Here is a 15,159-nt window from a genome sequence, read left to right as displayed (position 1 = left end):
TGTGAAGTAATTGGGGCATATGAGTCCATGGTTAAATAAATGTAGGTGGTAAAATAATTTCAACCCTGTATTAGACCTACTGATAAAACTACTCACTTCATAAGAGGCATATCCTCTATATTAACGTATTTAAAATATAACCCTTCAGCATAGAGAAATAAAGAAAAAAAGCCTTGATTGGAAAGGGCCACTCTTAAATCTGAAGCCCAACTTCAATTTAGGAGCTTTGGTATGTGTTTTTCCATAGCTATGTTGATTTTCACCCTTGATGCAGCCGTCACAATCAAGTAAGTCAATGGAATGCAACCCTTGCTCTATCCGATCAGAACCAAAATAGAAGATACCACCTCCCTCTTTGTCCGGCGAGTAGGAAAGAGGAAGTGTAAAGAGGATCCTAAACCAAAACCACTGATACAGCCATTCAGCAGACTCTGGAGAAGTTGGGACCCAAATCAGAATCTGAACTTCGTGGCTGATGCTTCCCTCTTGAAAGGGCTAAATTAAAATCTAAGATCCAGAATGAGGCTGAACTGACGAGGGGAAAAGACAATTCAGAAATATACTGTGTTAGCTCAAACAGTGGCAAATTATTCAGGATGGAACTATAAAAAGCTGTTTCAGTGCCTTCCATTCCTTCCACCCAGCTACAGAGTTGTTGAAGAACTGTAAGCAGGCAGAAGGAGATGTTAACAGAGAGCTGCAGTGATTCAATATCACGTCACTTATTTGGTTAACTAATTAAGAAATTATATTGATTTGCAAAGCAGTTTTTAGAAATACATGCCAGTTTTATCGCCATCACTTTTAATAAGCAATGGTGTCTCAAGGTAGGTCTGATCCAGGAAAATGATTGCATTAGAAAGCCAACTAATAAATGCAGAGGTAAATATGACTTTAGCTGTTTGTAGACAAAAATGGACATACTTCTCAGGGAGTTAGGTGGTCATGGCCATCGAATCTGTAAATCCATAGTTAGCTACAATCAGTTGCAAAGCAGATAAAAAAAAACTGATGATTTCCTAGTTTACTAGAACTGAGTTCTTCTATTTTAAGTGGAAAAAAACCCCAGTTCTTTTAAAACCATTATTGAAATGTATGTGCAAAGTGTATTGCTTTTGTCTTTCTCTTGGAGATGGCTCCAGCATAACCCACATAACCATCCATGCAAAAAAGTGACTTAAGGTCTACTGAAATCCAGTGGGGGAAGAGCATGGTGAGGGCTTGAGCAGACCAATGGCAAAGACCATTGTAAGAAAAAATATTGAAACTATTATATGTGTTTAATTTAGAAGCTGCACTGATTGTGAACCTGTAACATACACTGCAAAGGGAACATTTTTAAAGGAGAGCAGATGAAATAAGAGAGTATTATTAAAAGATTGTGTTTCCATGGAATTGGTACTCTAGACTTCCTTTGCTTGAGCTGGATGTTTGCTGGTATGATCATATCTGCTATGAAGAGACCAGAAATAGTAAGTAATGAAGAAAGCGATAAGAAGGAAAATCTCTCTTTCATTCTTGAATCAATAAGGGGAAAGTTTGTATCTCCAAAACAATGAGTCTGGGAAGACTGTAAATTAATATCAAATTGAAAGAGCCAATTTCACTGAAGCCTAGTCTCTTAAAATGTTGTCCAGTCTTTTTAACATATTATGACTATGTATGACTCTAAGATACTCTTTTCAAAAGAAGGAGAAAAATGTTTTTCAGGGCCCTATTAATAGAAGAATGAGAATTTAACCTGAGAGGAAAGATGAAACGTGCTTATATCAGTTGTTGTTATAGGCAAATGCTATTCAGCCCCAGTGATTTCAGATAAGGTAAATTCCCTGAGGGAGAGCTTGTTCTGGGGGATCAGCCTTTTTCTCCAGGGTTTTCTAGTCTTAGGTGGAAGCACTGCCTTTGCAGTGTAATTTGCACATAGTATGTGTGATATAACATCTTCCGAGCTCTACAGCGGTCTGGCCACACTTCTCCCCTTACCACCACGAATCATTCCTTCCCACTCCTAGCTGATTTCCCTCTGTCTTTTGAATCCCATGTCGAGGAACTTAATCTCTTCCCCACTTCTGCAGCTCACTGAGGTGAATTTCACTGCTTATTGGCAAAAGAATGTCTCTAAGTAAATGTTAATACCAAATTAATAGTTTTAACTAAAGCATCTTTTGTACTCTTGACTGGTGTAGCTCTGTCCATTTCTCTTTTGTCTCTGATACCCACTTGGGAATTTTGCAGAGCTTTCACAGAGGTTCAAAATATTAAAGTAACCTTCTTGGACCATGTTGATTTTCACTGTGCATAGCAAATCGAAGCAAGATGAATGCCTAGAATTAGTATAACATTCTAGCTGCTTGTAATATATTTGGCAATGTAGAGTTCGTAAAGGCTATTTAACACAGATTTCTCATTAGCATAATATTCTTGCATGTTAAGTGTTTTATATGATATTTCCATAGCTACTATGAGCAATAAATAAAATGGCTTTCCTATGAGAAAATACATCATTGTTAAATTTAGTTATGAAGTTGTTTTATGTCCTTACTACTACTCACAGTTATAGTCATCATGAACTATCCTAACTTTGCCTTTGACTTGTGTGTGTTCATCTGTAAACATTAAAGGATCCACACTGCTACTCTTCCTCAATAAACTGTTAGCTTTATTATGCCAAATTCAGTTTTCCATTATATAGACTGAAGGCACTCCTTTGATTATAAATGGAGCAAAATGTGCTTCATCGCATCACTAACTCTTCTAAGGGATTTTGCATATATAGAACAAGACATTATTTTTTCCAGCAGTAATTCCTAGAAACTACTTTGACACAAAGTGAAAGAGCTCTATGCCAGCTGTTCAGACTTGTTTAGCCAATAAAATAGAAGACAGTCCAGCTTGGGCAGAGGATGCAGCAGTATTAAGGTGATCTGGACTGCCAATCTTCTTAGAGAAGCAGGCACACTTGGGTAGCAACTGAAATAAGGGGTCGGTCTAGAAAAATGTCAAGGTAGAAATGCTTCCGCCTGGTCTGATGTTGGACAGGCAGTGGGCTAGGAAGAACATGATGTGGTAGATTAGACAAGCAGGCACAAAACTGTGTTTAACATGCTCTGGTGGAAGGAAAGAGAGACTTGATTTACCACCACATAAAGTAAACGGATGGTGCATCGAGCTGTATCAGTAGGAGTACTGAGTCAGAGCTCATCATCTGGAAAACTGGAAATTTTCAATACTCCAGCCACCTAGCAATTGCCGTGTATATTCTGGGAGCATGGGGAAAGTGACAAGTAATGCTTTTTGGAGCATAATATAAATGAAGTGGGTTTAATCTTCCGGGTGTTTCCATCCTATAAGTTTTCCTGTCAGATTTGGGAGAACAATTTTTCACTTGGCGTTCAGTTTGTCTCTGAGTTATTGTAACAATGAAATTTATTCTTCCAAACCTGAATTGCTGGAAAAAAAAGGCATTTGGTGGGCAAGGGGGGAAAAGGGAGGAAGAAAGAGATTCTGGGCATGGCTCTGATCTAATTTTCTGTATCTCGCAAACTCAGGACAAATATGACAGCATCTGACTAGTATTCTTTGTGAAGTGACCAAATGCTTGTTTTCTTGGTTTGAAAATCAGAATAAAGAGAGCATTTCTCTTCTGATGGGCTAGATTTAAGGGCAGCTTCATGTAAGACATGAAAGAAGTGATGACTTTTTTTTTTTTTTTAAAGAAACACCTATGCAGTGGACACGCTTCAGTGAAAAAGACAAGAACTTTCTTCTAGAATTTAATACATCTTGTAACAGTTATAGGAAAGACACCTGCAGATGAAACAATACATGCATGGAGGATTTAGTGGAAAATGACTTAATTCTTCTAGGCTGGAGGAATGTAAGTGTTGCCCTATTGCTGATCTATTGTTGAAGAGATACAGTTCAACAAGCCAGTCCTTGAAGTCACTGGCAAATCTCATTCTAGGTAACTATGGAATTTCAGCATGCTACTTAACCCTTGACAGCTGCTAGTGAAATTCAATCAAAATTCAGTTGAAGAAGGAAAACTGGAAAATCTATCATATTTTGAATGTCTCTTGTATTATAATTTCAAAGAACAAGAGGGTAAACCTTAATCTAAAGATGAAATATTCTGATATTATTACCTATTACCTATAAAAGCTAATGCTCTATGTTTAACAATTGTCTTTGTAGGCCGTTATGGAAACCAAATTTAAAGTGTTCACATTGTCTTCTAAAGTATCGTACCAGTTTGCCACTATATTTTTACATTTTTGGAATGAAAGACCAGAAGCATCTTCTGGGCCAGAGTAGAGTCAAATGTTTCTTCTAAATGCATGTATCGATTTTTATCCTCTTCTCTATAAGATTATTTATACTTTTTTTGATGAGAGCTATGTTTGGTTCTGATCTTTGTGCATTCTGATTAGCTCGTAGACATGCTGACATAGTAACAATGTTTATTATTTGTGTCTGTGAGTGAATGATCGAATAATGGCAGAGCAACCAATTTTGTGAAATTGTTTAAACTTCTTTCAAATAAGTACCTTCCCATGTTGGTATTAAAACAATGTAATGTTTGTTATACATGCTACTTTTACTACATACAGACTTCTGGCTTAGTACTCATTAAATATTCAGAGGGCTGGCAATAGTTTGGTATCTCACTTTTGAGACTTAAGAGGAACTGAAAATAAACTTAATTTGGCAAAAGACTAGACAATGGCAAGTTAGTTTATTTTTGTAGCTTACTTCTTAATATCAGTAGCTTGATACCATAATCTATACAATAACTGTATGGGGTTTTGGTTTACCTTGAAAAGTTTAGGTCCTGAAATACAGAATTAGAGTAAAACATGTGAGAAACATAAAGATTGTCCTAGCCAAAATGGAATCTATTGCTGTGACAAGAATTCATGTAACAGATTTTTATTTTCACAAAGTCAAAAATAGTCTCAGATCAGTCAGTATGACTCTGTACCAATGCACTAAAGCTCTCCTGGTTCTCTTTTGACTATTTTGACTGCTGGATCATGCAAGCATATTCTTTTAACGTCAGTTTCACAGTGGAACCCATTTGATCAAAAAAGATATAAACCCAATATAATTTAAACATGCAGTTTGCTTCCAAAATCGAAACGCATTGAGCAAAAGCCAGGGAACGAGAGACCGACTAGTAGAGCACAGGCTGCTCTTCAGTTAGTGCAGGAGCTACGACAGCACGTACAGACTGAAGTTCTGCTGCAGTTTTAATTACAATACAGACATTTTCCTCGTACTTGTTTTTATTTCTCTACTTGTTGGTTCTGCAGAATTTGTAAGCATTGTGTTCGTTTTGAAGAGCCTGCAACCACCAGCCAGGTCATCTTTTGCCATCAGATGCCTGCGAGCCACCGAGACCTGGGGGTTTCCAGCATATTCCTGAATATGTAGATTATTATTATTGTTGTTATTGTTATTTTAGCGGGCCAGGACTGTGCGTTTATTTCGGTTGCCCTGCAAGGAGGCACCCGGCGCTCCCGAGGCCTCGCAGAAGACCCCTCGCCGCCCCTGCAGCGCCGGGTACCGCGGCGCTCGGGGGCTTGGGGACAGGTGGGAGCCACCCCCGCGGGGCCGAGCGCCGCCCGCTCCCCCGCTGCGGCGGGGAGAGGTGCAGCCGGGGGCGGCGGCGGCGGCGGCGGCGGGGCGCAGACAGGTGGGCCGGCGGGGGCGGGCGCAGCGGCGGCGGCGGGGCTGGGGGCGGGCCGGCCGCGTGTAGGCAGCGGCGCGGCTGCCGAGCGGCGCTGCCCCCCGCCCGGCGGCGGCGGCAGCGGTGGGAGCCTCGGCCCTGCGATAAAAGGGAAGGGGCAGGGAGGCGGCACCGGCGGCAGGAGAAACGTGCCTGGGAGGGAGCGGGAGGCTGTGCCGAGCGGCGAGCCGCCTCCCGCCCGCCCTCCCGCAGGAACCCCGGGCGGCGCGATGCGGCGCGGCGGCACCGGGACGCGCGGCTCCCCCTGGCTGCGCGCCGGCAGTGGCGGCGGCGGGAGGCAGCCGCGCTCTGAGGAGGAGCCGCCGCCGCCTCATCATCCTGCGGCAGCGCGAGGAGCCCGGCGGGCGCAGGTGGGTGGGCAGCGCCCGCCACCGCGGCGGCGCAGCCGGGCGGCCGGACCCTGCTGTGGGTTTAAAACCTTTGGGCTGAAACCGCTGCTGGTTTTAGCCGTGACTCTCCTCCTCCCCCCCAGCCCCCGGCGGGGAGGCCCCTCGCTGCGGGAGCCAGGAGGCGGGAGCGGGGGCTCCGGGAGGCGGCGGTTGTGTGGGGTGAGGCGGCGGCGGTTGCGCGCGGCGGGCGTTAGGGGGGCGGCGGCGGTTGCGCTTGGCGGCGGCGGTTGCCCGTGGCGGGCGGGGGGGAGGAGGCGGCGCGGAGGCGGCGGGCGCGCACCTGAGCGGGAGCCGGAGGTGGCTGGGGCGAGCGAGGGGGCGGCAGTGCGGGAGCGCGGGCGCGTTTGCGGCACGGCGTCGTCGTGGGACGGCGAGGTGTACCTGGAAACGTGCCTCAAGGCACGGGCAGGCGTCATCGGCGCTTGCGATTTTTTTTAAAATTATTTATTTTTAAAACTTGTTCTTGGAAAATCGTGTTTAATTTCGGTTTCTATTCCGGTTTGTGATTTCGGGTAGATGCCGTGATGCTTATTTGACGTAGTGGTGTACGCGAGGCGCTGCCCGCTGGGCGCAGGTACCCGGGCGGCAGCAGTCATACCTGCGCTCGCAGCGGCGGCGGGGAATGAGTTAGTTTCAGTCCGCTAATGAGTCGGTAGCGTTTTCCCAAAGAGAGGCAGCCTGGGCAGCGTGCGCGCGGCCGCTTCCCGAGAAGATATGAGCAATCCTTAACTGGAAGGAGGGGGAGTAGGTGCGCCTGCAGAAGCGCCTATTCGGCCAAAAGCTCGTATTCTGAAACTTCGTGATGCGGCGAAACCACTATTCTGAACGCAAAAGCCTTTTCAAGGAAGGCATTACTTTTCTACTTACTTAGTCCTTTCCTGAAAATGTGATCAATACATGAGGCTTCTAGGTACAATGCGTGTGGTTCTTGTTTTGATTTTATGCAAGTGTTTAATTCCGCAGAATCTGTGGCGTATTGCTCAATCTGCAACAAGCCTGGAATAAATCTAGTATTTCTATTATACTTAAATAAAAAGTTCAAAATTGCTGTTACCTCTGAGATGTTGTTCAGAATACTAGCTTTATCTTTGTATGCATTTCTCTACAATGTATGTAAGGTAACTAAGCTGAGCATGAAAATTGTCTCTGTAAAGTTGTGATCACTTCTCGGATGGAAGAACAAATTGAATTAGTTTTTTGTATTTATCAAAGAAGTGCTTCTTGTGTTCTCACTCTAGAAGTTGCCTTGCTCTGCCAAGGTTATAATGTGTCCACTAAGCAACAAAGATACTACAGAAATCTTTAAAGCCGTTTTCTGTCTTTTAGAGATTTAAATATTCTCTTGGGTTAAATTAAGCTGAAATTTTTTTCCCCTTTCCAAAACTTATTCAAGAAAAAATTGCAAATAACTCGGTGTAAATACTCATTTTACAGAGGGGGACGCTATAGAATGGTTGTATAGAAAAAACTAGTGAGCTGAAGTACTGTGATAATAGGGTCTACAGCATAAAATATGGCTAATTTCTCTTATATGACTACAGGTGGCAGTGTAGAAGCCAAGACCAAAAATTGGCAGAAATTATTTTCTGTGTATGAGAAAATGAAGAGAGTGTACTCATGACTAAGCACAGGAACCTGAAAAACCACAGGTATGTGAAGTGATTCATACAGCTGCCTATGGTGCTCCCAGTATTTACTGTATTCTGACATTCCTGGCTCACTAGGTATTTCTGGACCAATTATCACTTAATGTATTCACAGTGATATCCTAATCAAAATGTCATGGAAAATCTATATTTGATAACTAAAATGAACAGAAGTACTCTGAAGGCAGTATGTAGGGGTCCCCCTTCCTTCCCCCCCACTTTTCATGGTTTCTTTTAATAATAAAGAATTGGAGCACTGAGATGTAAAATGAGTGGATTCTCTTTTAATAAATAAAGACTTCATATTGGTAAAGCTAGCAGTATGTCCTACATCCAGTTATAGTTAAAATGGAGAAACTTGAGGTACAGTAGAAAGTTCCTATGTTTGGATGTTTTTGATGTCTTTTTTCAGTACTATTTTTGAGTTCTGAAGAATCAGAAGCGTGAGGAGAATTACAGAGATGAAATTAAGAAGATGCCATTTCAAATAACTGTCCAGTTGTGAAGCACATGTGACATAAAGGAAAATAAAGTTATAAGATGAACGTATTTTGTAACACACTGATTCAGATACAAAATAAATATGTAAAAATAAGCAGTACATAATAAGAGCTCATGATTAGCGCTTCTCTATTTCAAAGCGAAGGGAAATAGACTACTTAGTGATTAATTTTTCTCACGAATTAACAGCATTAGTTTCGGGCAAAGGCTTTCTTGTATGTTTACAGTAGTGTGCAGAGCTTGTAGAAATTAGTCCATGGGTCACAGAATGGTTGAGGTTGGAAGGGACCTCTGGAGATCATCTAGTCCAACCCCCCTGCTCAAGCAGGGTCACCTAGAGCATGTTGCACAGGATTGCATCCAGGCGGGTTTTGAATATCTCCAGAGAAGGAGACTCCACAACCTCTCTGGGCAACCTGTTCCGGTGCTCTGTCACCCTCACAGTGAAGAAGTTTTTCCTCATGTTCAGATGGAACTGTCTGTGTTTCAGTTTGTGCCCATTGCCTTGTATCCTGTTGCTGGGCACCACTGAAAAGAGTCTGGCTCCATCCTCTTGACACCCTCCCTTCAGATACTTGTACATGTTGATAAGATCCCCTCTCAGTCTTCTCTTCTCTAGGCTAAACAGGCCCAGCTCTCTCAGTCTTTCCTCATAAGAGAGATGCTCCAGTCCCCTAATCATCTTTGTAGCCCTTCGCTGGACTTGCCCCAGTAGTGCCACATCCCTCTTGTACTGGGGAGCCCAGAACTGGACACACTACTCCAGATGTGGCCTCACCAGGGCTGAGTAGAGGGGGAGGATCACCTCCCTCGACCTGCTGGCAACACTCTTCCTGATGCACCCCAGGATACCATTGGCCTTCTTGGCCACAAGGGCACATTGCTGCCTCATGCTTAACTTGGTGCCCACCAGCACTCCCAGGTCCTTCTCCGCAGAGGTGCTTTCCAGCAGGTCAACCCCCAACCTGTACTGGTGCATGGGGTTATTCCTCCCTAGGTGCAGGACCCTGCACTTGCCTTTGTTGAACTTCATGAGGTTCCTCTCCGCCCACCTCTCCAGCCTGTCCAGGTCTCTCTGAATGGCAGCACAGCCCTCTGGGGTATCAGCCACTCCTCCCAGTTTTGTATCATCAGCAAACTTGCTGAGGGTGCACTCTGTGCCTTCATCCAGGTCATTGATGAAGAAGTTGAACAAGACTGGACCCAGCACTGACCCCTGGGGGAACACCGCTAGCTACAGGCCTCCAACTAGACTCTGCACCGCTGATCACAACCCTCTGAGCTCTGCCATTCAGCCAGTTCTCAATCCACCTCCCTGTCCACTCATCTAGCCCACACTTCCTGAGCTTGTCTCTGAGGATGTTATGGGAGACAGTGTCGAAAGCCTTGCTGAAGTCCAGGTAGACAACATCCACTGCTCTCCCCTCATCCACCCAGCCAGTCATCCCATCATAGAAGGCTATCAGATTGGTTAAGCATGGTTTCCCCTTGGTGAAGCCATGCTGACTACTCCTGATCACCTTCTTGTCCTCCACGTGCTTGGAGATGGCCTCCAGGATGAGCTGCTCCATCACCCTTCCAGGGATGCAGGTGAGGCTGACTGGCCTGTAGTTCTCTGGGTCCTCCTTCTTGCCCTTTTTGAAGACTGGAGTGACATTGGCTTTCTTCCAGTCCTCAGACACCTCTCCTGTTCTCCGTGACCTTTCAAAGATGCTGGAGAGTGGCCTAGTAATAACATCCACCAGCTCCCTCAGCACTCGTGGGTGCGTCCCATTGGGGCCCATGGATTTGTGGGTGTCAAGTTTCCCTAAACGATCTCTAACCCGATCCTCCTTGACCAAGGGAAAGTCTTCCTTTCTCCAGTCTTTCTCTCTTGCCTCCAGGGTCTGGGGTTCCTGAGGGCTGGCCTGAGCAGGAAAGACTGAAGCAAAGAAGGCATTCAGTAACTCTGCCTTCTCTGCATCCTTCGTCACCAGGGCACCCACCCCATTCAGCAAAGGGCCCACCTTTTCCCTAGTCTTCCTTTTGCTACTGATGTATTTGAAGAAGCCTTTCTTGTTGTCCTTGACATCTCTTGCCGGATTTAATTCCAAATGGGCCTTAGCCTTCCTTGTCACACCCTTGCATACTCTGACCACATTCCTATATTCCTCCCAAGTAGTTTGTCTTCCTTTCCACATTCTGTATACCTTCTCCTTCTGGTTGAGTTTTGCCAGGAGCTCCTTGCTCATCCATGCAGGTCTCCTGCCTCCTTTGCTTGACTTCTTACTCATAGGGATGCACCAATCTTGAGCTTGGAGGAAGTGATGCTTGAATATTAACCAGCTCTCTTGGACCCCCCTTCCTTCTAGGGCCTTAACCCATGGGATTCCTCCAAGTAAGTCCCTGAAGAGGCCAAAGTTTGTTCTTCTAAAGTCCAGGGTTACGATCCTACATTGGGTCCACATTCCAGGATTCCTGGGAAGCCATGGAGGACAGAACAAACTCAGAGCTAGACCCTGAGGGTTTTTTAGGAATTGTATGAATGGGAGGTTATCCTGGTAAGAAGTGTCAAAATGCAGCTGCCACTGTATTTATTAATATATTTATAGCATTTGGCTATTCCTATTCTAGTCTAAGAAAGTGTTTTGTCTAAACCTTTAAATTGCTTCTGAGGGAGCATAGTAAAACCACAAGTTCACAAATGACCAAGTCACCTTGTGTCAGCTGCCCTGCTGTAACCAAACTTGGGCACATTTTTAGTTAGCCCCAGTTGGAAAGTAAAACACATCTGCAGATAGAATGATTTATTTCAGCTAGAGTTGGCTAAGAGCATACATCACATCAGGTAGGACCAGTCAGCTGATTACCAGTAAACTGTTAAATTATAGTAATACAGGTGCTTGAGATTCTGTAATCCAAGTAATTTTTTTCCTTCCAGTTAGAAAACATTCAGGGAATTGCATTTGAGGTATAGCTTCCTGGGGACCCAAACCCTGGAACTGTAAGCTGTCTGGATAGCGACTGTCTCTCTGTTCATGAATAGTAAGACTGATCTGTGAGTGAGGTTGTGTGTGCTGTCACAAAGCTTTCATGATATGCTGTGCTTTGTGTAGAATATCCTGGAAAACTACCACAGTTTCTAAAGTGAATTAAAAAAAAAATAGAATAAGCCTAGGTCTTCAGAGCTGTTCTTCAAAGAAGTGTTCTTCTAACCATCCTTGCCTGTCCATCAGGTCATTGCTCATCACCTGTTATTTCTGAGTGGAGACCTGCTTAGATATACCTGGATGAGAGGAAAGAAGCATTAACAAGCTGTATAAAGTCTATATGGCTCTGTAGCGTGTGTGTGTGTTTTTTTTTAATTGCATATTGAGGAAAGCAGTTAAGTATACTCTTAAAATTTATGTGAATAGCCCTGTTCAAGTCAGTTGAACTGCTTGCATAGTTCAGGTCAGCATAGGCTTATGGCTTTGAACACTGAGTTCATTAGTTTGTGCTAACATATTTAGAATGGAAAATGAAAATGCCATGTGTCATTGGTACAAAATTTTAATGGGGTCTTCCATTACATCAAGTATTTGCCAAAATATTAAATAAAAGGAAACTGGTAACTAAGCAGTGTAATACTCAAGAGTTCAATCTACAGACATTTCTATGTGCTAATTATGAAGTATTGACATAAATGAATGAAAGTACTTGTTAAAGTGCCTTTTGCAGTGTATAACGGTTATGTGTTCACAAGATGATTCATAGCATTCAGCAATTTGTGATGAGTTTCCCTGCCATTACTGGAGATTACTAAGTATCTAGTGTATCTGCACTCCATTGGGTTACTTTCAATTAGATTTGATAGTGGAAAGGAGAACAATTTTCTATCAGCTGAAAATCAGGTCTGTACTAGAAATTGGCTATTCAGTATTAAATTTCTCCTTGTTGTACAGTACAATTTATCTTTTAAAATAAAATTCAAATATTTAATCATCTTGTCTATAAAGACAGCAAGAGTGATGGTAGTGGAAAACAATTTCTTTTGTTTTTGAAAGTTATGTACATTATAACTAATAAAATACAGCAGATGATGTAATTGAAAGTAGAATTCATAGTGAGAAATCTAAACTGGAAATTTGATTATGTAAAAATCCATTTTTGAAACGGCAAGTCTTGGTTACATAGAATACTACTTGATTTGACGCAGGATGTATTTGTAAGTATTGTTCCCGTTAAAGGTACAACGGATGCTCTATCTTGGCAGAAAACTGTCCTATGATTCCATTTTGAACTGAAAGTCGTGGCTGGCTATGTGTTCTGTTGTCCTAAGATAACTGTGTTTAAGCGCTCGTACAACTGGTCATTTTGCACTGACCTGAAGATCGATGTAATCTGTTAGATTATACCTGCCAGACAATCATGCTTTATCAAAGTGTGTATTATCTGGTAATGATACTGTGTTTTACATAAGAAAAATAAACTTTCTCTCTTTTTAGTAGTTGTGTAGGGTCATCTTGAAAATGTTTAATGAGAACCTGGAAAATGTATTGGGCCCATGGGTTAGTGGGTTTTTTGTTTGTTTGTTTTCCTCCCCTTTAACCTTAACAGGCACAAACCTGAGAGCCAAAGGGTAGGGGGTTTTTGTTTTGTTTTGTTTTTTTTAAGTGTCTGAGGTTATTTAGTTTACACTCTGGCTTCCCAGGCTAGTGAGGCTGATACCAGGTCTCCAGTCAAAACAGCAGTGCTTTCTTAATCTCAAATCCATTAATACAGTTGTTAAACCAAGGGGGTAGTTACACCACTGGATGATGCCCATTGTAGATTCCTATAACTGAAATGAGCTCTTAGGAAGAAGCAAGAGTACATCCTGTTAGCCACAATACACTAAACATATGCAAGGAAGGTATCCTTAGTTAGCAAGCATATGTAAAGTAAATCTCCAAGCACCTGGTCCTACTGCTATCTCTAGGCTGGCTGCCACTGGGCTATAGTAAGGATGTCCTATTGCAGGAGGACATCAGACTTGTAAAGAAGTGACCTTGAAATCCCATGATGTAGATGAGACCTTAATCTCAGGTTATGGCCAAGTATTCTCTTGCTCTAAGAATACCCTTGCATGGTGTTGATTGCAGATGGCAGGAGGTGTATCCAGTCATGGAGAGAAAACTTACTTCAGTGGAGTGCAACTAAGTGGATTTATGATGCTAGAAAGGAGCACGTAATAACCTTTAAAGGTGGCTGACAACAAAAAGAGTCTAGACAATCTCTTAGTGCTGGCAAAGCTGGTGGAGAGTTGCTGGTAACAGAGGAGGGCTGGGAAAATAGAGCTGGAAGCAAAATCTGAGTTGCTAGATAGAAGGCTAAAAATCAAGACCCCTGTGGCAGCATTCTGCACAGTCATACCAGAACCCTGCATGGGGACAGGCAGAAGGGTAGGGCATGCAGGTCAAGATGGCACAGCTTCTGTGACTGAGGTCTTTAACATTGTTATGCGTAACATATGACAGAGGTTGACAAAGCTCAGGTAGAAAAGAGCTGTCTGAACAAATTAAGCCCCATTTAGATTGTAGGACAGAAGACTAGGTAGAACAAATTAGAAGCCTTGCTATATAAATGCTAGCAGGCTAAAAGATAAGATGGAGGAACTGTCATACCTGGTTCTAGAGTATGATAGTGACAGTGTAGGTCTACCAGAGAGAGGGTAGTTAGCAGGACGCTCATTAGCGGGTCTATGAAATGAAGCCTGGTAAAAGGAACAACCAAAAGAGTAAATGCTTGCAGCCAGTGTGGAGATCAGATACTGATTACGGACTCAAAACAAATGCATGCCATATAACAACTGCTTCTCCAACTCTTTAAAAAGATTAAAAAAACAACAAAGGTTTTTATGCAGCAGGGTAGAGTAGGTTGTAAGGAGTAGAAAGATGTCTAATGACTAAGAACTAAAAGTGCTTGCAGAAGATTGCACTGTAGCTGAAAGGCCAGGTTATCCACATCCGTGCTCACTGTGCAGGAGTTCAAATATTAGAAACCAAACTTTGCTCTGTGGGGAGAGAAGCAGAAAGGTCCCATTGGGGAATCTGTTTCAAAGACAAATTTTAGAACAAATCAATAAAATGAATTACAACAAATTCCCAAATCAAGAGCTCTAGAAGAACTCAAGGTGTAAAACTGCTGACCAGCTAAATGGTGTTTAACCACTCAATACTGCTTTGGCACTAGAGATATTAAGGGTGGCAAATGTGATGCCAGTTTTCAAGAAAACTTTTGGGAAGCTTGCAGGAAAGAACAGGCCAAGTTTAACTGGGTTTGTACTGGTCAATTTGTTGGCAACTCTAATGTAGAATAGAACTAGTGGATTGATGGACAAATTTGATGTAATGGGAAAGAGTCAGCACTGCCATAATTGAACTGCCTCTTAGAGCTGTTGGAGTTCTTGCATTTGGAGTTCTTTGAAGTTCTTTGAGGCTGTGATTAAGTGTAATCTAGTCAATGTAGTATGCTTGGATTTCAAAAAGTCTGTTGAGAACTAGTCACCAAAGACACTTAGCAAAATGAACCTGCCCTGTCATAAGGCGAAAGCACTCTCATGGACTAACAAGATTGGAAAAGAGTAAACAATTACTATTTTTCACAATGGAGCTGGAGGTCACCAGTAGAGTTTCACATGGATCTGTGTTAGGGCCTTTAGCACTGTTCAGCATAAGCATCCGTGATCTTGGAAAAGTGAATGCAGAGTGATTCTAAGTTATTTAGAGTAGCAAAAATGAAAGCCCATTATGAAGAGCCAAAGAGGGATCTTGTGATACTTAGTAACTGAGGATGAAGCAGTAGATGAAATTTGATGCTGGTAATATTAAGTAATGCATGCAGGGGAGAACAATCCTACTGTTGTGTCACTGAG

At 43.0% G+C, this 15,159-nt stretch overlaps 1 long non-coding RNA gene across 1 annotated transcript; it reads left to right on the top strand.

The window, feature by feature from the left end:
* The first annotated feature begins 5,961 nt into the window (after positions 1 to 5,961).
* Positions 5,962 to 8,379, top strand: LOC106483665 (uncharacterized). The gene is made up of 3 exons (XR_010883165.1): positions 5,962 to 6,099; positions 7,680 to 7,787; positions 8,197 to 8,379. It is a non-coding gene; the product is annotated as an uncharacterized lncRNA (long non-coding RNA).
* Positions 8,380 to 15,159: the final 6,780 nt, after the last annotated feature.

The sequence above is a fragment of the Apteryx mantelli genome, chromosome 1 (genome assembly GCF_036417845.1).
Source record: "Apteryx mantelli isolate bAptMan1 chromosome 1, bAptMan1.hap1, whole genome shotgun sequence".
Classification (NCBI taxonomy): domain Eukaryota; kingdom Metazoa; phylum Chordata; class Aves; order Apterygiformes; family Apterygidae; genus Apteryx; species Apteryx mantelli.
Note: the sequence above shows the minus strand (reverse complement) of the source record. Positions and strands in the feature narration are given on the sequence as shown.